This window comes from Macaca thibetana, chromosome 18 (genome assembly GCF_024542745.1).
Source record: "Macaca thibetana thibetana isolate TM-01 chromosome 18, ASM2454274v1, whole genome shotgun sequence".
NCBI classification, from domain to species: Eukaryota; Metazoa; Chordata; class Mammalia; order Primates; family Cercopithecidae; genus Macaca; species Macaca thibetana.
In genome coordinates, this window is record NC_065595.1 from 3,845,967 (window position 1) to 3,869,378 (window position 23,412).

Consider the following 23,412-nt stretch of genomic DNA (forward strand, 5'->3'; position numbering starts at 1 on the left):
GACTAAGATACTAATAGCTCATCCAAAAGTGCTTTGGAGTACAAAAGAGGAAACAAATTTAATTATGATTTGCATGAAATATTTGATGTAAACTTCATTTAATTCGATAAACAAAAATCAGAGTCAGATTGCTTAAAAAATATAAATCCATGCCCTATTTCAAAAAATAATAGATACTCTTTAGATAAGCTTAACAAACAGAGAATTTTGGAAATGTGACTTTTCTGTTTTAACCCTTATGAAACGGGGTATGGCAGCAGACCACTTGAGATTGGTTAGCATTTATTGAACTGATGCAGCAATGAAAAAGGTATTTAGAATACGGTCTTTGATAACATAGTTTTTAAATGGGGAACAATCTGTAGAGCTGGGTTTCTTTCGAATCATTCTAGTTTCCTTCTAACATTTAAGCTGAGCCTAATAGGATTCTATGCTCTCAGCTAAAATTAATCAGGAGATGATTTATTAGGTTTTTACAATGTTTGCAGGTTGCCTTGACATTTAGTGAACGCTGCTTCATATACCTGCATGTCTGCCAGTGGGGGAAGCTGCAGATATTGGGCCTTTGAGGAGGTTTTGTAGGAGGCCTACCCACAAAAAGCATAATTATTTATCTTTATTTTCCTTTAAGGAAAATTCATTCTCTCTTCGGTACTTTAAGACTCCAGTAGCAAATCTTAATATTGTGCCTTGGGTGTGAAGTGTTTGCTGCAGTAAGAGGAAACCTGAGTTGTAAGACCAGTCAGAAAGTGGTGAGATGCTTTAGACCCCATCTGCTGAAGACGTTCTTTGGAGTGTCCTGTGGAACTTTCTCTCTTCCTGCAAAAAAGGCAAATAGCCAAAGAAGAATGATGAGTGATTTTCATGCAAAGAACAATATATCAAGAATATCTAAATTAATTTAACAATTACAAGGAATATTCTTGGCCGTATCAATTTAAGATATGCTTGCAAGCGGGAAATGGTTTTCAATTTATATATGTCATTCTGGTATTTCTTCAGTGACTAGGACAAAAAAAGAAGAGAATTTTTGGATTTCTGTTAAATCGACTCATAATTTTTTTAAATGGACTCTTGTGTTTGAACAGCTGGCAAGGGTCATATAAAGGTCAGGAATTTAGCTCAAAAAGTGTGTCAGGCTTCTCTATGAAAAGTAAATAAGTAATGAATGAAAGAATAAATAAATAAAATTTAGAAGTAAGTACAGCGCAAAGTATTATCTGATGATTGATTATAAGGAGAAGTGGCCATTTATGATAAAACCATCTTATGGTAGAAATGATGACTGAAACAGATGCCCTGCTGTAGAACGGAAATAGCCTTCGTGTTTGGAAGGTTTACCAGGGTTTGACATGATGGGATGTCCTTTATTGGCATGAATCTGTCTTATTCATGACAGTATCACCAGAAAGGCAAAAGGGAACCCTTCTGATTTCTGAACAATCAATAATTGAAGGTGTGATTTTTGAAATCTCATGCTCTGCTGGGTAGTGTAATCGCCACCGTGTATCATGTGCCAGGGCTGTCATAACCAAGTATCATAGACTGGGTGGCCTGTACAACAGAAATTTACTCTCTATCAGTTCAAGAGGCTGGAAGTCTGAGGTCAAGGTGTCAGTAGGGTTGGTTTCTCCTGAAGTGGGCCCATTTTAACTTACACCTTTGAAGGCCCTATCTCCAAATACAATTGTGTTCTGAGGTAGCAGGAATTAGGACTTCGACATACGAATTTTGAGGGAGACACAGTTCAGCCCAAAGCACATAACACATTGCAAAATAGCAAACCACCAAAAAGTAAGACCCTGTGGTAGAACTCCAGTGTAGCCGTCTATTTTTCATTCCCTGCTCGTACTTATCACAGTACTAAAAACGGATTCAATGTTTGTGTCCAACACCTCAGTTCAATATTTAAAAAATGTATGACTTCTGTTGCTCATTTGAAATGAGAGGATGGGAGGCAGAATAGTTTCTGTGTGTAAGAGAAGAAGAGGATGATGTCGGTGCTGGAGACAGCATGTGCATGTTAGTTTCTTGGTTTATTCGTTCACTTATTTATCAAACTCTGGCTGCCTGCTCTGAACTATGCCCTTTATTAAAGGCAGAGACACAGTTTAAGATCCTCTTTCTTTCCTCACAGGGCTCGCAGACCAAGGTGGAAGGAGAAGTGAACATGTAAAGAATGATAAAGAAAATGGGGTACATATAAACCATGAAATACTATGCAGCCATAAAAAAGAACAAGATCATGTCCTTTGCAGGGAAATGAATGGAGCTGGAGGCCATTATCCTTAACAAACTAATGCAGGAACAGAAAACCAAATACTGCATGTTCTTACCTATAAGTGGGAGCTCAATGATGAAAACACATGGACACAAAGAGGGGAACAACACACACTGGGGCCTATCCTCTCTGACACGAATAAACTGCCTCCCATCCTCTTGTTACAAAATAAACAACAGAAATCGTACTTTTAAAAATATTGAAGTGAGGTTTTGGACACAAACCATCAAGTTCATTTTTAGTACTATGGTAGGCATAAGCAAGAAATTAAGAAATTAGGAAACTAAGGAATGGGTTCTAGGTTTAACATCTGGGTGACAAAATAATCTGTGCAACAAACCCCTATAACACAAGTTTACCTACTCCTGAACTTAAAAGTTAAAAAAGAATGAAAAATGTTAACTCGTTTAACACATCTCTGATAACCTCCCACTTGGTATCACATCTTCTGGGTGCTTGGGACGTAACCCTACATGAGAAAGAAATGGGGGCACTTGGATTCTCGCTGAGGGACACAGTTGGTGAATAATAAAGGCCACAAATAGATATGCTGTAGAGTGTCAGAAGGTGTTGGGTTGATGGAGATCAGAAATTGAGTCAGGAAAGGGGCTGAGGAGTGTGACAGCACTGTTAATGGTAGGGTGGTCATAGAGGTCTCTGTGAGGTGGTAACTCATGCAGAGAAGCTTGAAGGAGGAAAGGGAGGTGAGCACATGAGTATCCAGCTGGGGACAGAGAAAGGAGAGGCCTTCCAGGCAGCAGGAAGAGCCAGTACAGATGCCCCAGCAGCAGTGTCCTTGATGTGTCCTAGGACCCAAGGATCCCGGTGTGGAGGGAGCTCAGGGAGAGAGGGCAGAGGGATGGAAGATGGCCTAGAAAGTGATGGGAGTTCATAACAAGTGGGGCTTTTCTTTTTCTTTTCTTTTTTTTTGTCATTGTGAAGATTTTGGATTTTTTTTTATTCTGAATGAAATGGGAAGCCATTGGAAGGTTCTGAGTGGAGTAGAGCTGTGGAGTGATGGGAAGCCATTGGAAGACTTTGAGTGGAGTAGAGTTGTGGAGTAAAATAGGTATTGAAAGGGTCCCTTTAACCACCTACTGTGCTGAGTCTAGACTGGGGATGGGGGCGAAGATGCAAGCAGGGAAGGCAGTGAGAAGGCAACAGCAGCAAGCCGGGAGAGAGGGCTGGAGATGCACCCAGGGTGTTGGAAGGGTAGACGGTGAGATGGGATAGGATCCCTGGATACACGTTGAAACAGAGTCAACTTGATTTGCTTGTGGACTTAAGGAAGGGCGACAGAAAGAAAGGAGCCAAAGATTATGCACAGGTTATTTTATTTTTCCCTGTGAAACTTAAATAATTGAATTTCTTTCAACTTAGGAAAGTCTGTGTGAGGAGCAGGTTCGGGTTGGACACCTTCAGTCTGCAAATCAGATATTCCCATGGCCATGGAGGGTCGGCAATGGGCTAAATGCACCTAGAATTCGGGAGAAATGTCAGGGCTAGAGAGAGAGATTTGGAAGCCACTGGCCTTTAAATGACATTTAAACCCATTGAGATGGGATTGGAAGGCTAAGAGGGTAAAGTAGACACCAGAGCACTAAGGACAGGGCTCTGGTGAATTTCAGCATTAAGAATTCCAGGAGACACAGGGGAACTGGCACAGGGGTCAGGAGGAAGTCAAGACGGTCAGTGGACTAGAGGGTGATGACAGCAGGTGACCGGAAGTGCCTATTTGCTCTCATGTCTGGTGGGCCATGGGCTAGGTACAGACTTGTGCCTCCATCCACAGGCAGGCTTCTCTAGGGGATAGAAAATTGCCACTAAATTACCAGGTAAAGAACTCACTGCCGAGGCTGCCAAGATCCAAATTGTCTGGGGGTTTGAACTGATCACCACCATCTTGAATTTAGTTCCCAGGAGGCCAAGGAACTTGTGGAAAGTACACAGCTTGCAGAATAACCTGCCGCCCCAGCTGCCCACGGGGGGCCTTCACGTGCCACTGTGGCCCCAATACAACCTGGACGTTTGAAGACATAGACAATTAAATGAGGTCAGGATCACAGCGAAAGCTTCACGTTGAAGGCCCGTTTCACAAAATGATCCACCTATGGGGCTGTCACAGATGTCAAGGAGAGGGTTCCCTCCAGGGGAGGGAATGCATTAGGAAAATGCCTCACTGGAAATATTGTCAACATCCTGACAGGTGCGTGCAGGGGCCAAATACAATAGACACGGAAGGAGAGATGCCTTGTTCTCAGGGACAAAGCCCCTTTCTTGTGATTGCCTAAAGAACAGCGCTAAGGTGGGGGCCGGAACATCCAAAGGTGTTTCTTGGGTTTTACGACCCTTAGAAGAAAGGGCCTTCACGAGATGCCCTCGCTTTGTGCTGGTCTCCCACAGAGAAGGCTCACCAATTTTCAGATTCTCAAATTCCCCATGAAAGAAGTTATTTTTGTCAGAGAGGGAATTGTAAGTGGGTCCTTGAAGTCAAATCCACCATTGTTGTTCTCCTTTGACCTGGCCCTGCCAGCGACGCTGCAGAAAGATGTGATTGAAGAAGGGGCAGGAGATCCTAGCACAGGAGCCCGTTTGTCTTAGAAGAAAGCAGTTTGGTAATGATTTTCAATTAGAAAAGTTTTATTGGAGAGACTTTATCCTCCTTCACCTACTTAGAAACTTCATGGAGTGTGGGTGAAACCAACAGTCAGGGGGAATAGGAATCCTGCTTTTCCACTGAACACAAAATCGCCTGCAATTTCTATGACTTTCTTATGCGCTCTAAGTAGGGTCGATTATTTTGGTAACCACTATTTTGCCCCAGGACTTGAATAGCAATTGTATTTGCTCATTGTTCCATTTAGAAAAAAAAAAAAATGCATTGGCTGAAATTGTTTCTGTGTTTCAGAAGAAATAAGTGCTTCAGACCTGGGAATTGTTTGTGGCTGATTAAGAAATCGCTTAGATGCCTGAATTAATCTGTGTGGTGTCTGCTAGGTAGGCACGCTTTTATAAATCTTTATAAACCTTAGTCCTGAGTCTGCGGCCCCAGCGCACAGCCTGTATCGGGGTGGTGGCCTCCTCTGGCCTTTGCTCTTGGCCAGCTTATCCCAGGAGGAGGGACCATAAAACCAGGGGGATGGCAGCCTGTGCCTGCTCTGTCATCACTGGTCAAAACACTGGGGCTTGACCTTCTTCTGGTGATTTACTCCTACGTGTCTTCAGAGCTGAGTTGTGGGCCTTGTGCGCCATTCCCTGGTGCCGGGCTGCCCGTGGGCTGGCCCTTCTCTCTCTTGGTGCCTCCCTTCCTGATTCTCAGATCTCTGAACTGGCTTGGCTACTTAAATTTCCACCACCTGCTGCCTTCTCTACCCAGCCTGGGATGATACCGCAAAGGCTCGGGCTGCCTTTCTCCCTCGCGTCTGCTACCGCCTGCCTCTCTCTGCCAGGCTCTGCCTCCTCCCTGCCTGTGTCTGCACTAGCTTGTGTCACCACCCCACCACACCTTGTTCTTTCACCCACTGGGTTGCTGACCAGTACCTGGTGTGATGTTCCCACCACAGTCACATTGTATGATGCCACCTTCAGCCTCACCTATAATGTTTGGGGTAGTGTATTCCATGGCCTACAATGGCTGGGAGAAAAACGCTGATAGGTGGCCCTGGCTGGGCATGGCAGGAGTGGTAGACACCGTGTTGGGGAGGAAAGAACACGATTCATCTAAAGGAGACAGAATCTGGGGCTTTAAAAATGTTTCCCAAGTAGGAAAGTTGATCTACCTTGTCAGAAAAAAAAAATAATAAATCGTAGCTCACACATAGATGAGGCTTTTTATGTCCTAGGCCCTGTTCTACATCCTTTATTCCTATGAATTCCTCTGCTGGACACAGCAACACTGTAATGGTCTTCATGCTGTCTGTAAGGCAAGCATAGGCAGCCTGAGGAAGTCACCTGAAATTACACATCTAGGGTTTGGTTGCCCTGGGATTTCACCCCAGGCCGTCTGGCTCCAGAGTGCCTTTCCAAGCCCTACCCTCTGCCAGGCTTTTCAGAGAAGTCAAGTATGAGTATTTATACGAAATCAAGCAATGTTTGAACAATGTCTACATATTTGAACTAAAAGATGAAACAAAACATGGCCGACCATGCTAGGTCCATGGGCCCTGGGTTGCCATTTGGGTCCTAAACCATGAGGGTCAGTCCACAAGAGAATCAGTGCAACTTCCAGTCTTCAGCCTCATACATGTGGTGCAGAGGAGGACTCTGCACTTGCCTCTACCTCTCTAGCTCTTCTCCTGTTAGGCCCGGCACGGGCAGCCCCTCTCGGAGGCTGGTCTTCATGTGGTGTCTATGGAGAGTCAGTGGAAGCCCTGGGCAACCCCCTCTCTGTGAGCTGCTGATCCAACAGAGTTCCAAGGAAGCTTCTGTTTGCTCATGATTTGTCCCCTGACATCCTCCACCAAGACCTGCAGACATCAACATCTCTTACACGTCTACTTTTGGGTGCTGAATTGTGGTGTCAAAGTGCACAGTCCACCTAGCAGAACGGATTTTTTTGTCTTGTGTCTGTCTAAAGCTTCTTAGAAAATGATTTCCCTATTATTTGAAAAAGAGCAGTGAGTCAATAAGCAGCTGTTACCATTATAGACTCCCCCAGTCATAGGACTATTAGGATAAGCCCCAGTTCTGTTACTTCAGAAGGTTAATTATTGGAGGTTAGCAGACACTTCTCAGGCCCTTTAAAGAAACAAAGCCAAAAAGCAATACAAGAGCAGACCCACTTCAATCAGCCCCTCAGCCCAGCCTGACTGAGGCCCCTCCATAGGGCCCTCCGCTGGGGTCTGATGGGGAGGCACACCATGTACCAGACGCAGGCTCTATGGGGAGTGAGTTGATGAACAAAGAACAAGCCACGAAACTGCAGAAGGAAAGTTAAATGCCTCACTGACCCTGCGGACCCTGAGTAAAACGAGAACTTAGAGAAGTCCGAGGTCCGTGCGAGCTTGGTTTACCGTGAGGGGAGGAACGGCTTCTTGGAGGAATAGGATTGGCGGGACTTTTCCAAGTTGAGAAGAAAAGGCTATTTCTGCGGCTGTGGGGTGGCCAAGTTCAGAGAAGGGGCCGGGGCTTCCAGAGCCCTGCTACCCCTTGGGGAGCCCTGCCGTGTTTGCGTAGAACCTTGTTTCAGTGCTTTTGTCACATTGCAGAGCTTGCCCATTTTGCAGATACAATTCTCTGCATCTGAGTTTCTCCAGTTAACTTACACAAGGCCACGCGGAAGAAGAAAGACCATACGGAAGAAGAAAGACCATACAGAGTCACAGTTCCCCCAGTGGGGTCGAGAATGAGCCAAGACATCCATGTGTGTCTGGGCTTTGTGGGAGGCGCCTGGCCTGGTAAACGTGGGTGCTGAGTGGGGAGGAGTGGGGGAAAGCTTGCCGCTGGTGTGGAACCAACTCCCGGAGGGTCTTAAAGGCAGGTAGAGGGGTTTGGATGTGTACTTTTGAGAAGACAGACATGAAACATGTTTAAGAAAGATGCACCCATGGTATAAACATGATGGGGAAAGAGAAGGTGTGAGGTTTGGAAGACAGAGAGGAGGAAATTATTGTGATATAGACGAGGAGATGCTTTGGGCCTGCAATGGTGATGGAAAAGGAGAAGTAGCCGGAAGACAGAAGCTGGTGACACGCTGGGTGTAGGGACTCACTGAGGGAAGAGTGTGAAGGGTGAGTCCCTGGACAGCTGAGCAGGGATGGGGAGTCCACTTGTCAGGGAAGTGGGAACTGCAGATGCTGTGTGCCTGCTCCCCTCCACCTGGCTGCCCCTGGAGTCCCCACAACCAGACCCCATCCACTGCACGGGATCTCTCCTCTAGGGGGTTCTCTGGCCTAGCATGGAGAGGTTGGAGATACAAAGGAGTAAGGCTCCAGGAGCAGCCCTCAACCCGAGGGTGGCAGTTATTAGATGCCAGCCCAAGTGTGTAGGCCTTTCCTCCATGGTCAATTCAGAGGGGCCCCGGGAGGGGTCACCTCCTTGTTCACGTGCCACTGGCTGCCTTTCCCTTCCCCACTCACTCCTCTCCTCCCTCCCTTGCTTCCTGGGATCCTAAGTCCTGTCTGAGAGTCTGAATTTGGAAGAACCCAGTCTAAGAAGAGCTCCTGGGAAGGCATATACAAATCTGTGTTCAGGGAGGAAAGAGAAGTGTGTTTTAAATTTACCAGAGGCGTTTCCTGCTTTAAAGAAGGTGGTAATGATTTTCTGTTCACCATGGATTTCCTTCCCTTTCCCTTCCGTCCTCTGCTGAGCCAACGCAGGAGTGGAGAGGGAAGGTACTTCCTGAAGACATGGTGGTCTTACGCTTAGAGTTGTTATGCAAGGGAATTTAGATATTTTTTAAGTAAGTGACATAATGTCTTTCTTTTAAACTGATTCCAATATCAAAAAAAATTCATTCACCTTTGGGTTCTGTATCGTGCAATGCCTTCAGAGACAAGCAACGTAGGACTTTAATGTTTGAGTTCCGGTGTGTGTCTAACTCTGGTAGGAATGAGGAAACTATGCTTTCACCGGATCAAGGAGCACGGCGTTTAGAGGCCCTTCCATGGCACCCCTATATGATGGCTCTGGGTACACGATGTTTGCTGACTAGTATGTGTGCTATATGGAGTTGATGGTGTTGTCTGCCTCCCTTTAAAAGGTAGTGTCTTCAGAGAGGGAAAGGGATTAACCAATGTGGGAAGTGTGAATTCATGTTGGGTTATTTTCTCTTCTCCGCTTCTTTTATTGGAATGTGTTCTGCTCGTCAATGTTCTGGGAGAAGCGTGGAGCTAGTTTATTAGTACTTTTTGAAGCTCCTAGTCAGAATCTGGAGATTTCATAACTTCAAAGTCAGATTCAATTTGACACAAGAGAAGTTAAATTGACTTAAAATTTGGCTGGGGATTTCTTTTAACAATAATGGTGTGTGTTTAAGATGTCTGTTATAACAGATACAGCCTTAAACTACACATGTTGTCTTTTTCTCCATAGATATGGGTGTGTTATTTTCTCTAAACCAAAATATGAAATAATTGAATAGTGGTCGGAAAGTGCTGACAACGCTTTTATCAGACTCATCCTGTGTATTGAAGGGCTTGGAGTCCCGGCTGACATGTTCTGTTTGTGCTCCTGATCACACCAAAGATCATTAGTATAAATGAAAGGAAGGACACTTTCAGCTTTTGGTTACTAAGTCAAAACAGAGTGTGTTTTGAATGTGGAGTGACGAACATGGACATTTTAAGTAAAATCACTGACTTTGTGGGTGCCTGTGTGTACACAGGATGTCAGTTTCTGAATGAACATTTGCTTTATGAGTGCATTGGAGACCTCCAAGTTGGGTCATTTCTAGATGGGAAATACCTTCTAAATAGAAAATACCTTCTCTCTCCACTCCCTCATTGGCTCAGCAGAGGACGGAAGGGAAAGGGAAGGAAATCCGTGGTGAATAGAAAATCATTACCACCTTCTTCTAAGCAGGAAATGCCTCTGGTAAATTTAAAACACGCTTCTCTTTCCTCCCTGAATACGGATTTGCATATGTCTTCCCAGGAGCTCTTCTCTCTTAGATTGGGTTCTTGCAAATCTGTACACTCATAAGAAGGACAGAAACGACAAAGTCTCAATAAGGATTATGGAACGCTTTATCCCAGGCTATGAGGAAGGGGACACAAGAAATACGTGTGAAAGCCTCGATTTCTAATTTAACTTAATTTTTAAAAACTCAGGCCTTCAATGTTTCTTGTCGGGAAGACCCTGTCGTCTTTCAATGGTCTGCCTGTCTTTTTTCTCTCCTCTGCACTTAAATCCATTTACAACCAATACTAAGTTAGTTGTTCTTAAAACAAAATTCTAAGCAAACAACTTCTACTCCAAGCCCTCCACTAATTTCCCACTGCTACTGCGTTTCACTCACACTTCAGCTCTGCCACGGGTGGCCCGCCACCACACACCAGCAGGCCACATTTTCAGTCACGCTTTCTTCCCCTGGGCTCCTGTGCTTCAGCCCCACGGGGACTGACGGTCCCAAAACACAGTGTGCATCTTCCTCCCTGGGCATAGGCTCTGCGGCCCCTCTGCTTGCCCTACCCGCCCTCATCTCATTCTGCAACCCGGTCTTGGAGCCTGTCTGTTATGTAGATCTCAGACCGCCTCTCTGGGTATGGTCGCCTCTCCACTTTGAAGGGGCACCACACTTTGGATCACTCGTCAACTCAGCCAGCACGATTAGACCCTGTGGTATGCTGAGCCCTGGGGATGTGGAGTGGGTCCCTCATGCTTCCCACTCTGAGACACTGGAAGTCCAGGGGTGGAGACGTCACGTGAGGCATCCCTGCAGCTTTAGGGAATTGCAGCAAGCACTGCACTGATTTTGCAGGGCCCAGGCAGATGGGGATAACCCTCCTGAGAGGGCTGGGGAAGACTCCTGGGGGGGGGCGTCTAGCAGATCGTCTCTTAACAGGCAAGCTCAGTTTCAACACAAAGAGCAGGTAGGGGACAGAGAGAGACTGGAGGAGTGCAGGTGTGCAGCTGCAGTTCCAGCATGTACTCACCTGGGGGAGGGCAGACTGAGTTGGGGTTATTGATATAGATGGTGCATCTCCCCAGTGATCCTAAATTTTGAGGTCAGAGTTATGTCTGTGTGTGTGTGTGTGTTTAGCATCACTGTTAAGATGTGACAAAAAAGTCAATGAAGGAGCCTTTCATAAGCTTGACTAGAGAGTTCTCTGACTGCGAGGTTCATGGAGATTAACCTGAATGTCATTCCTTGCTGGGGCCGCTATGGTTTCAAGTCAGCTGGACTTGGGCAGCTGGAAGTCAGCAGATCTGAGTGGCAGATCCTACATGGTGAGCCCTGTGGGGCTGGACTGGCTGGGATTGGAGTAGGCCTGAGTTGTAGTTGTGAAGGTGGGGCCAATGTCTAAGGAGAGCTACTCATAGATTCAAGGGGACATCTGTTGAGACTGGGAAGGGCTGCAACCTAGATGGACAATTACTTGATGGGAAGTAGCCCCTTTGCCCGGATGCCCACAGCCACAGTCCAAGCACGATCCTGAGCATGGGTGACTCAGGGTCCTCCCTGGGGTAAATGCGCCCTGTGGTCCACCTGAGATGTAAGCTGCTGAATCCTATAGGGCTCGGCCTGTGACGTGATGTCCAACTGCCTGGTACAGAACACTGTGTGTTCTGCTGGAGCTTGTGCTTCAGAAAGGTTTCACCTCCCCAGCGTCTGGGTTACCCTGATTAGGACACGGCTTCCAGCTTGCCTAGGGTTTTAGAGTGGACCAAACGCTTTCCACATAGGAGACTTCATTTCACTCCTCCATACTCAAACTGGGGGCTGGAATCAAAGTTTTGAACCTGGCATCGTGGGGCCTGGGCACAGGAATTGTCCCAGAGGGAGTTGGTTCCTTCCAGGGGTAACATGGGATGAATTTTCAGAAAGGAAGGAGAGCGTTGGCAGTGTGAGCCCTTGAGAGCTTGGGAGTAAATGACCACAGTTAGGAAACTTATCATGGTGATTTCTTATGTGCTCTTGAAAAGCTTTGTGTTATATGAAGTTCTTGCTTTCCCAAGCCTTACTGACTGCTGCCAAAAATATCTTTGGAGTGATAACGAGGAGGCTACAATCAGTCACCTCTTTCTCTCTCCCCACCCTCCCCCTGCAGGGACAGCCAGCCAGACACACAACGTATATAGAATGTTTCAACCTTGAGAAGGGACAACAGTAACTCCTACGAGGGTGGCCGAGAGGTGAACGATGACCTTCCATCTGTGTGAGCTCCGTTCCCTGTGCTTTAATGACAGGCTCCCCTCTGTGCCACCATCCGGGAGTACCTGCTGGCAGGCTCCAGAGACCAGGTTGCCACTCAGGCAGCTTGTGTGCTAAGATGTGGCCCATCAGTGTGGCTGGTTGGTCATTCCGAGCTCTTCAAATTGCGAAGAGGAAAGAAGCTGATACAAGCATCCCTTCCTCATCCCATTACCCTCCACCAGAGGCACCCTTCAGCACACATGGCATGCGTGTGTGTGTGTGCGTGTGTGTGCAGGTGTGTGTGCGTGTGTGCATGTGTGTGCATGTGTGCACGCGTGTGTATGTGTGTGCACATGCACGTGTGTGCAAGTGTGTGCACGTGTGTGCGTGTGCATGTGTGTGCACGTGTGTGTGCGTGCATGTGCGTGTGTGTGCGTGCGTGTGCATGTGTGTGCGCACGTGTGTGTCTGTGTGTGTTGCATCTATTTTAGAAAGCAGGCCTTGCAGTTTTACACATGCATACACACACGCACACACACATGCACACACTCTCATAGGTGAATTTAATTGAATGGATTTGGTTCTGTGAAGTTGTCATTTTGCGCTCATCAGAAGAAAGGCGATGTAAAGCTCGCAGAGGTGAAGCACACGTGCTTGGTCATGTAATAGGTTTGCTTTAAAAAAAACAACAACAAACCAAGCCAAATGCATTCCTACCTAACCATTTTGAAAGCCCCTTCTTTCCTGGGCTGCTTGCAACATCCTCCCCCCGCCACCAATGCTGGGCCTCTGAAGGGAATTACAATACGGTCCTTGGGCGTGGGCAGGTGTTATCCCCTAATGACAGGCATCACATTTGCACAGAAACATAAATCAAATCTAGAGGCCATTTAAAATAGGCTGCAGATGCAGAGGACGTAGACTTCCTAAGGGGCACTTTGCAAAGGAGAAAGCAGAGGGAGATGCCCCCAGAACCGCACCAGTGTCCCCAGAAAGGGTGGAGGGCGGCGGCGGAGCCCAGGGCACACCTGCCTGGCACGGGGCAGTCTTCACGCGCAAACTGTCCTGGAGATGGGAAATGCTTCATGACTCCTGTAAATGGCTTAATTAGGATTTAACCGCGAGATTTCCCCTCCCCGTGTGGGATCTGGAACAGTGTTTACAAGGTGTGTCATATCCTCCCAGCCCTCACCCACATCCCCCCACCTTCCCCCTCCAGCCCCACACCTGTCCTGCTTTTAACAACCTGGTTAAATCAGCCCAAGGATTCTTCAGAGGCGAATGTATCCCGCGAAGCCTGCAATTACTGTCCCTGATTTCACTGTGAAAACTTTACAATGCCGCACTGAAAAATCTTCCTTTACCCTCCCACTCCTTCTAAGAGAACGAAAAAATCCATCAAATTAACACATCAATGAGTTGATTGTAATCTCCAGGGCTCAGTGTGGCACTCTCTAGCCTTCCAGACAGGAGGCCAGCATGATTTATCAATGCAAACCTAATAGCATCAATATGAATCTAACTAAAAATCAATATTTCATTACCAAATTGTTAGTGAGAATGAAGAAAAATTGCCGGAGTCAGAGCATTCTCTAGGGCAGGAGCATCCGGAGTTCAATGTGACAAGATGAGTGATGCGTGACTCCGGGCCTGGGAAGGACGCGGAGGACATGGGAGGACGGGCCACCGCGGCGCCCCAGGCGCGGGGAAGCGCTTCTCTGTTGCCACTGTGGCTTCTTCTTTTCTCCTTTCTTTTTAGTCCCTTCTTCAAAGGCAAGGAGCAGTGCAAGAAGGAGAAAATAAAGAAGGCAGGACCTGTAGCTGGTTCTGCAACAGGACCACCCTTGTGGGAAGGGGCAGGGTGGGCCCCTTACCACCGGGGACTCTTAGAGGACTGCCCCCTGGCATCCAGACTGGGGCTTTTCTTTCTTAAAACTCCACTGGGTGCAGCACACTCCGTTTATGTTGAACCATTTTGCAGAATATGCAGGAAAAACAAATAATGGTCTTGTAAATAAGTCCCCCAGGTTTGTGCTGAGAGTGGCAACTGGCCAGTGTATGGGAAGTGGAATCTCCCCTCCCTGAAGTCGGGAAAGTCAAGGCTCTAACTCGGTCAGCAGATGTTTCTGTCCAAGCTTATAAGCAATTTATTGCCACAGTGGTTCCGTTTCTGTTACCACTCAAATATCGAAGGTCATTGGTTGAAGAGGTGGGTTATCAAACGGGAGAGAGGAAACAGCATTAAAACACGTTGAGGTGAGTAACAGGGGACGCAGCTCCACGCCACACCCTGCGTGCTCCAGGGTCAGCACCAGTCCTTGAAGGTGAAGCGCTCAGGCCTTCCCTCAAAGCTGCCCATCTGCCCTGCACACAGCACTGCATCTCAGGCTCTGGTGATGGGTTCTGAGTGAAATAACAGTGACATCTCTGAGCCCTACCGGCAGGGAAGCCCCTGGTGAGTCCTTCCCTTGCATTGGAGGAGGAGGCCACCTCGAGAGGCGCTGGCTCGGACCATCGCTGCCAGTTCCTGCAAGATGGAGACTTGATGCCACACGCGTCTTTCACTGTTCTTGTTTTTTTCTGCAACCACACCCTGGTTCTGCTTCTGTAAAACCTGATATCTATAGCTGGATGGGGAGAGGATAAGAAGACATAATCAGGTTTACGAGTCCAAACAAGACCTGGTTTCACAGATGACTTTGCATAGACTTTGTTTTAACAAAGCAATCGTTTGAGCATGAGGCAGTGTAAAACCGTGACTGGAAGCTTGGGCAGTGGAGTCAGACAGACCTCGGTGAATTCCTCAGACAGACCTGGGTAAATTCCTCAGACAGACCTCCATGGATACCTCAGACAGACCTCGGTGAATTCCTCAGACAGGCCTCGGTGAATTCCTCAGACAGACCTCGGTGAATTCCTCAGACAGACGTCGGTGAATTCCTCAGACAGACCTTGGCGAATTCCTCAGAGAAACCTTGATGAATACCTCAGACAGACCTCCATGGATACCTCAGACAGACCTCGGTGAATTCCTCAGACAGACCTCGGTGAATTCATCAGACAGACCTCGGTGAATTCCTCAGAAAAACCTTGATGAATACCTCAGACAGACCTCCATGGATACCTCAGACAGACCTCGGTGAATTCCTCAGACAGACCTCGGTGAATTCATCAGACAGACCTCCACGGATACCTCAGACAGACCTCGGTGAATTCCTCAGACAGACGTCGGTGAATTCCTCAGACAGACCTTGGCGAATTCCTCAGAGAGACCTTGATGAATACCTCAGACAGACCTCGGTGAATTCCTCAGACAGACCTCGGTGAATTCGTCAGACAGACCTCGGTGAATTCCTCAGACAGACCTCGGTGAATTCCTCAGACAGACGTCGGTGAATTCCTCAGACAGACCTTGGCGAATTCCTCAGAGAAACCTTGATGAATACCTCAGACAGACCTCCATGGATACCTCAGACAGACCTCCATGGATACCTCAGACAGACCTCCATGGATACCTCAGACAGACCTCGGTGAATTCCTCAGACAGACCTCGGTGAATTCGTCAGACAGACCTCGGTGAATTCCTCAGACAGACCCTGGTGAATTCCTCAGACAGACCTCGGTGAATTCCTCAGACAGACCTCCATGGATACCTCAGACAGACCTTGGCGAATACCTCAGACAGACCTCGGTGAATTCCTCAGACAGACCTCGGTGAATTCCTCAGACAGACCTCGGCGAATTCCTCAGACAGACCTTGGTGAGTTCCTCAGACAGACCTCGGTGAATACCTCAGACAGACCTCAGCGAATTCCTCAGACAGACCTCGGCGAATTCCTCAGACAGACCTCCATGGATACCTCAGACAGACCTTGGCGAATACCTCAGACAGACGTCGGTGAATTCCTCAGACAGACCTCGGTGAATTCCTCAGACAGACCTCGGCGAATTCCTCAGACAGACCTCCATGGATACCTCAGACAGACCTTGGTGAATTCCTCAGAGAGACCTTGATGAATACCTCAGACAGACCTCCATGGATACCTCAGACAGACCTTGGCGAATACCTCAGACAGACCTTGGCGAATTCCTCAGACAGACCTCCATGGATACCTCAGACAGACCTCCATGGATACCTCAGACAGACCTTGGCGAATTCCTCAGAGAAACCTTGATGAATACCTCAGACAGACCTCCATGGATACCTCAGACAGACCTCGGTGAATACCTCAGACAGACCTCGGTGAATACCTCAGACAGACCTCCATGGATACCTCAGACAGACCTCCATGGATACCTCAGACAGACCTCGGTGAATTCGTCAGACAGACCTCGGTGAATTCCTCAGACAGACCTCGGTGAATTCCTCAGACAGACCTCCATGGATACCTCAGACAGACCTTGGCGAATTCCTCAGACAGACCTCGGTGAATACCTCAGACAGACCTCCATGGATACCTCAGACAGACCTTGGCGAATTCCTCAGACAGACCTCGGTGAATTCCTCAGACAGACCTCGGTGAATTCGTCAGACAGACCTCGGTGAATTCCTCAGACAGACCTCGGTGAATTCGTCAGACAGACCTCGGTGAATTCGTCAGACAGACCTCAGTGAATTTGTCAGACAGACCTTGGGAATTCCTCAGGTTTGCCACATATGGGCAGTGTGATCATGGGCACTTTTCCATAAACTTCTGTAGATCTCAGTTTTTCTGTTTGTAGGGTCATTCTGAGGATTAAATTAGATACATATGTAAAGGATTTATCACCCTCCCTCACCAAAACACAGTAAATGTCAGCTAAATATTAGCATGGCTACTGACGTTCTTTTTCTCTAGTGATGGTGATGATGGCGACAAAACACATTGATGTATTAGTTAAGTTCTTTAAATCTCCGAGTCTTCTGTTGCAGGTTTTACCTCTTCTGTTCTATGATATGGAGATATTTGTAATGTTAATGCCTTTTGCTGTATGAGAATGTTTTGCGTAGGTGTGCATAGTAAAATTGTATGTAGTATATATTTGCTGCTGTGATACAGTCTGACATTGTATCACAAAACTTGACTGTTAAATCAAGTCACAATTTAAGAGTCTTGTTGGGCACTTAGCTCATCTTTGGAAGCCCCCAACAAAATGCCTCTTCTAGGATATGTTAAGACCAGTTCTTGTCCTTGACGGTCCTGGCCTGAGGTGCACCTGGCACTTAGTCTAACACTGTCTGGGAAGCTGGCTATCTTTCTAACATTCCCTAGTGGCCTGGTGACCTAATGTTTTAACTCCTTTCTTAAAAAGAGGTTAAGAGAAATGTTGATGTTGATTAGTTTTGTAATAATTCCTCAGTCTTACAACCACTGAAATCACCAAAATCACCACCAGAGAAGTGGGCACACAATGATGGAGAGAACCACAGCGGGTCTCTGTTGGCTGATGAGGGGCATCAGAGTGCTGGATTTGTTCAGTACACATCTTGGACAACTGTGCAAGGCGTGAAGGGGTCCATTCTGACACCTTTTGTGTTGGTGGTTGGGGTCATCACTGTCATGCTCGCATACCCAGCTGCATTGCACTAACCTGTTTCAAAGGTGGCTTTCTATCTCTCCCTCCATTTGACCCTTGAGTTGAGGCTACAAGGAAGGCAGCCACTGCCATCTTCAGTTGGTTATTCCTGTAAAGGTCTTCGGGGAGCATGAGCATGTTCAGGGCTAATGTCTTCATCCATTGAGCTTTCAACTCCCTTCTGCCACATTGGCCCTGCAGACCACACTGGCCAGAGCACTGCCTTCTCCACTGCACAGTTTCCTGGCTGTCACCTTGTCAGGTGTCCCTGGCCAGTGCCAACAAGGACCTCTTCCTGCATCTGCCATCTCCCTCCACTCACCTAAGAAGGAAGTGAGGCGTTTTGCCATTCCTCTTTCCAAATATTATAGGGTCTATGAATGCTATGTGGGGATGCTGGGATGAAAGAACTTTTAAAAAATCTTCCTGGAACTTGAACACCATTAGAGAGGACTCAGCTGCACTGTAAGTGACAGGTAAGACTGCACCCAAGGCACCATTTTCTAGACGGGCTCTGCCAGACTTCCTGCTTTGCAGCTGTCTTAGGGACCTAGGACGTTTTTCCAGGCTGCTAAACATTTTCCAGAGAGCAGGAGCTACAGCCACTAAGCCAAGAGTGCATCAGAGCAGTCATTATTTTGCATTTCTCTTTTCTTGTAACACATTTAGTTTTCTTTGGCCTTCTCCACATGTACAGATGATAGGATTATAAGAGAGTACCTCCAGAGAGCAGAAGCTGAAAGACTCTAGAAGAGAACTTTCGATTCTGGCATCATCCATGCAGAAATGGCAGAAGCAGTGGAGTATACTCTGAAGTGAGGTGGACCGGATTCTCAATTGGCCATTCAGAGAAAACGAGAGTCAACCTTGCCAAAAATAGTGAGGAGTGAGAACGGGAATCTTGGTTTCTGTTGCCAATCAAGCTTATGGGCTAGGCTGATTTATTAGAAGAAGCTGTCTTGCTATTTTTCACTTCTAGTCCTTCCTTCATTCCTGCTGGATCCCACTACAAACTCCTAGGCTTTCCCAGGGTTACCATGTATAGAAAACTTCAGTTTCCAGGGAAGGTATCCCTTGAAGGCTCCTTCCAGTCGAAGCCTCCCCTCTCATTACTATCTAATTTTTTACTGGCTCACCAGTTTCCTTCTCTCTCTCACTGTAAATATCACCCTGATGATTCTCCCTCCATTCAGTTATTTGCAGTCTTGTTTGCTGGCTGTATGCCATTAGCACCTTAATATTCTAGTCTTTCTCGTGGAAGTCTAAAGTTATTACCCTTCTTCCTGGATCCTTCCTCTTTACCCTTTGATGCCCTAATGGGGATCTGATCCTCTGATCTCTTCTCGACACCACAGTCCTCGAGGAGCCTTTTCTGTAGGATGGCTGTTTTATGTTCTTTGAACTCTACTCAATAACACAAGAGCTTCAAGACACGTTTGCTTTGGGTTCAGAGACCAGGAAGTAGGCTCTCCTTTGCACTCTCAGTCTAAAAACGCCTGCAGGCCTGACATGTCGGGAGGCACTTCCAACTCTAAATGCCCTTTGAAAATGATCTTCTGCTCCTCGAATTAGTGAACTCGTGCTCCTTGCTTGTTTGACCACCAGCAGTTTTGTTGCCACACTGAGCAGATGTCGCTGGGCCTTGGAAGGAAAGCTGGGATGTGCAGTTGTTCCTAAATGCCTCTCTGCCAAGGACTTCCCTGGCTTTCAGTTAATTTTTGAGAACTTTCTGCCTGGCATGTTTCAAACCCAAGGTTGTCTTCTCCTCCTCATCCTCAGAATCGCATCACTTTTTCTTGGTCTGTGCCCCTTTTCTTCACCCCGAGCCATATCCCATCTAGCCCGCTGATGGTTGTACAAGCAACCTGTTAAAAATGCTTCTTTTTTCTTTTCTTTCTCTTTTCCCTCATTCTTCCCCTTCTTATTCGTCTTTCTTCTTCCTTGAATTTAAAACATTCTCTTATTGTTTCTCTTTATCATAATTTTCATATTTCTATTATTCCTCACTCAGTTGGTTATATGTGGTATGATAAATCCTCATAAGAAGAAAACACGCAAGTTATATTGGCAGTGATCATATAACTCAGATTTTCTTACACAGTCTCCCTTTAATTCTCAGTTTCATTGACCCCATTATACATCCTGGACTGTATTGCTTCATCTGGAAAATATTTTTACCATCAGTACAGTTGACCTCCAAGGGCCCTACAAACACCATATCTTCAAAGATTAACTCACAAAGAAGTGAAAAACAATCTTATTACATTGGCTGGTGCTTTCTCAGAAGGTTCTGTCCTTATGCCTAGATCTGCTTCCTTTTAATCTCTGCTATCTTTCTTCGCTTTCTTACATTTCAGATGCAGAATGCTGTGTTATTTTGCCCAGCAATAAAGAAGAATCGTGATAGCTTTTCCAAGGTGCCTCCCCCATCCTTCGCCTATTTCAATGGATGGGATGTTTTCCAGCTGCTCACATTGCTTGGTCTTATAGTCCAGCTATGAGTTTTGTTTCTCATTTTTTTAAAATGCAGAGCATTGTATATCATGTACATTACTGTTAGCATAAAGTTGACAAGATATTGGAGGATACCATTATTGACAATTGTAAAAGACCTAGCACACGTACAATTACATGGTTGTAGGTCTCTACCTATTATTAAAATCCATTGTCCATCAAATAAGAAGGTCTGAAATTTGGTGTTACCTCTGCCTCTGACTGTGATAGATTTTTTTCTGTCTCAATGTTTTTCTATTTTTCATTTGCCTTTTAAAATTATTAAATGGTGATATTATACCTCTTTATAGGTAATAAGTAGAACTCTGTCTATAGGATACATTGAATCGAGCACAGTTGCCCACTTCTCTCTGTCCCCTCCCTAGAATGAGCCCCATCCCTCAAGATTATCGTGTCTTGCCCCTCATACTTCCAAACATTTTCTCTTTCTCCAGTTACAAAGATCTCAGTTGGTATATTAGTCCATTTTCACACTGCTGAGAAAACATACCTGATACTGGGTAATATATAAAGAAAAAGAGGTTTAATGGACCCAACAGTTCCATGTGGCTGGGGAGACCTCAGAATCATGGCAGAAGGTGAAAGGCACGTCTTACATGGCAGCAGACAAGAAGATTGAGAGCCAAACAAAAGGGGAAACCTCTTAAAAAACCATCAGATCTCGTGAGAATTATCCATTACCACGAGAACAGTATGGGGGAAACCGCCCCCATGATTCAATTATCTCCCACCGGGTCCCTCCCACAACACATGGGAATTGTGGGAGCTACAATTCGAGATGAGATTTTGGTGAGGACACAGCCACACCATATCAGCTGGTTATTAGGGAGAACATTTTGTTCTAAACTAAATCATCCTAAGAGATACATGACCACCAATGCAGGCTAATATTCCCAGAAATATTTGTACTTTCAAATAGACATATGAAAACAAACCAACAGAAATTGCTTAATTTCCAATCATGGAAATAAAAAAAAGGCATTCTGACCAGGGGTCCTTTCTCAGTGTATAGCTGTTTCCGGTCCCAGCTGCAGGTGGTGTGGTCAGCTCCACTGTGCGGGGGGAGGGAGCTGGTTCCAATGTGGGCAGGTCACATGCCTAGACCAGCAATGCCCAGGATGCTGCCATCCAGAACCTGAGCTTCGGTCTCCACCCTATCCATGAAACATCAGAGGTGGCATTGAAGCCCTGTCAGACAGAGTGCTGAGGATCCTCAGGAGGGAATTTCTGCCCCTCTGTTGCAGCCCTTATTATACCTGAAGACATCAGTGCAGGACTAACAAAAGGACTGTTCCAAAGGACTTTGATTATTATTACTATTAGAAAAATCAGCGCATAATTCTAGGAGCATGATGTCTGCTCATCTGCGTGGCTGCTCGATAAAACAGATCCTTTTAATCGTATAGCTACCACTGGTGGTAAAAAGACTGTTCACAGGTTTACTCTTTACAGCTGAACAACTCCTGTGGAAATTTCCCATTTCCATTTTGCTGTGTGATTGTCTCACAGGAGGGCTCCTGAACAACTTTATTTGTGGAAAATGACAGCACTCTTGTATGCCATCACTTTGTGCTTTTGGGGTTTTCCTTTCATGTAAGTCAGGTTTGTTTCTTCTTAAGCTATTTTACATTAAAAAGTTTTTGTACAAATTTGGCAAAGAAAGCAAGAGGCTTAAGAAGGAGAGTGGTTCATGGCATCACTGATGAAGGAGCAGAAGTTTCTAGAACATGCCTATATGGCAAGGTCTTGATCTAACTCACAAGGGGGCTGAGAAAGAATGTCAGCTTTTTACTCTTGGTCGTAATAACATCTCTGTAAATGCCGGGGTTTGGTGGTTACACAAAGAGCCCTGAGAAGGAGTAATCAGAGGGCACCTGCTACAGGGCTATGCAAAATGATTAGGCCTTTTAATCTGCAAAGGGCATGGGAGAGAACATGCAGATGTGAAATGGACACTAGGTCCCATTTAATTTATGTTATCTGGTAGGTGAAGATTCCCAAGTGATGCTTCCTTGGGGTGCCACCTACGTGTGCCCCAGCATGGGCTGACACACTGGGAGTGCTGGAGGCCTGGGCTGCACCCAGGACCTGCCTGATAGATGCTGAGCCATTTGCAAACCAGAGGTCCTGGTGCTACCAGGGAAGGAGGGAGAGTCAAATCCAAAGGTTAGATAAGGATGGAAACAGCCTATCACCAATCTTAATATTTGCCATTTTGAAGTGTGGAATCTAAGATGCAGAGAGTGAGTTATTTGCCCAACCTTTTGCAGTTAATTAAGAACACAAGTGAGGACATAGGATCTTTCCACTCCCACTGCAGTGAACCTGAGAAGAAGAGATTCTGAATCTGGGTTCCCTCTGGCCATCACTGTACAAACTTGCATATCAAGTCAGTTTGCTCTGTCAGGAAATAAATGAAAAACTGTACTTGATGCAGTAGAAACAAAAGGAAACAAAACAAACCCCTTATAAATGAGGGAATGACTCTCTGTGACTGCCATACAAGGCATCCAAGCAGTTAGTAAGGGTTCAACGGGTCCCTAAGATGCCAGTTGTCCAGGACACTGTGGAATTGCTTTCAGATGTGAGAATAAAATTTTTAAATGTCGTTAAAGGTACCCTAGGGATATTTGACATAAAGGAAATCATCCAACTTTCAAGACTAAGTATGTTTAAATTGATACATATGTGTTAGGGTTTGAGTTCTTGGTAGAATTTGAAAATGACCTCTGCCTTGCCTATAAAAGTTCATACCATGACTGTTCTTATGAGCCATTCAAAAGATCTAAGACTTCAGCATACCACCCTCTCTTGAGTTTTAAGTTTTAAAAGTGAAATTGGCTTTTGCAAAGACAATGTAAGACATGGTTCTTTCTTCATGGTCAGTTATAGATCTGGGCTGTTAATAATCAATGCTGCACCTTAATTTTGAAACAATTTTAAAGCAATGGGGACATTGTTCTAAGTTTTATCTTTATAAGGGGAAAATTTAAAAAGTGTGTTAGGCACAAACAAAATTTTAAAATTAAGAATAGCCCACTTTTGTTGTTATTACTCTGCTCCAAACATCCCGGAGACATGGTCTAATCTAAGAAGATTGATTTCTGAAAGAATTCATGCACTTTCCACTTACATTTCTCAATTGATTTCAAAATAGCAGAAAAAGAAAATAAACACCTCCTGGCTGGTCTTAATAAGATTACCAAGCTTCACCGGGTATCTATTTTTATTACCCTGAATACCCACTCCAGCAGCCTAAATTAGG

General features: G+C 45.9%; 2 long non-coding RNA genes across 4 annotated transcripts in view; one reads left to right on the top strand and one right to left on the bottom strand.

The window, feature by feature from the left end:
• LOC126941272 (uncharacterized) overlaps positions 1–23,412 on the top strand; it is a 199,132-nt gene that overhangs the window by 93,961 nt on the left and 81,759 nt on the right. The gene's annotated exons all lie outside the window — the stretch shown is intronic.
• On the bottom strand, positions 15,982–16,475 carry LOC126941277 (uncharacterized). The gene is made up of 3 exons (XR_007721226.1): positions 16,432–16,475; positions 16,283–16,316; positions 15,982–16,075 (listed from the first exon to the last, which is right to left on the bottom strand). It is a non-coding gene; the product is annotated as an uncharacterized LOC126941277 (long non-coding RNA).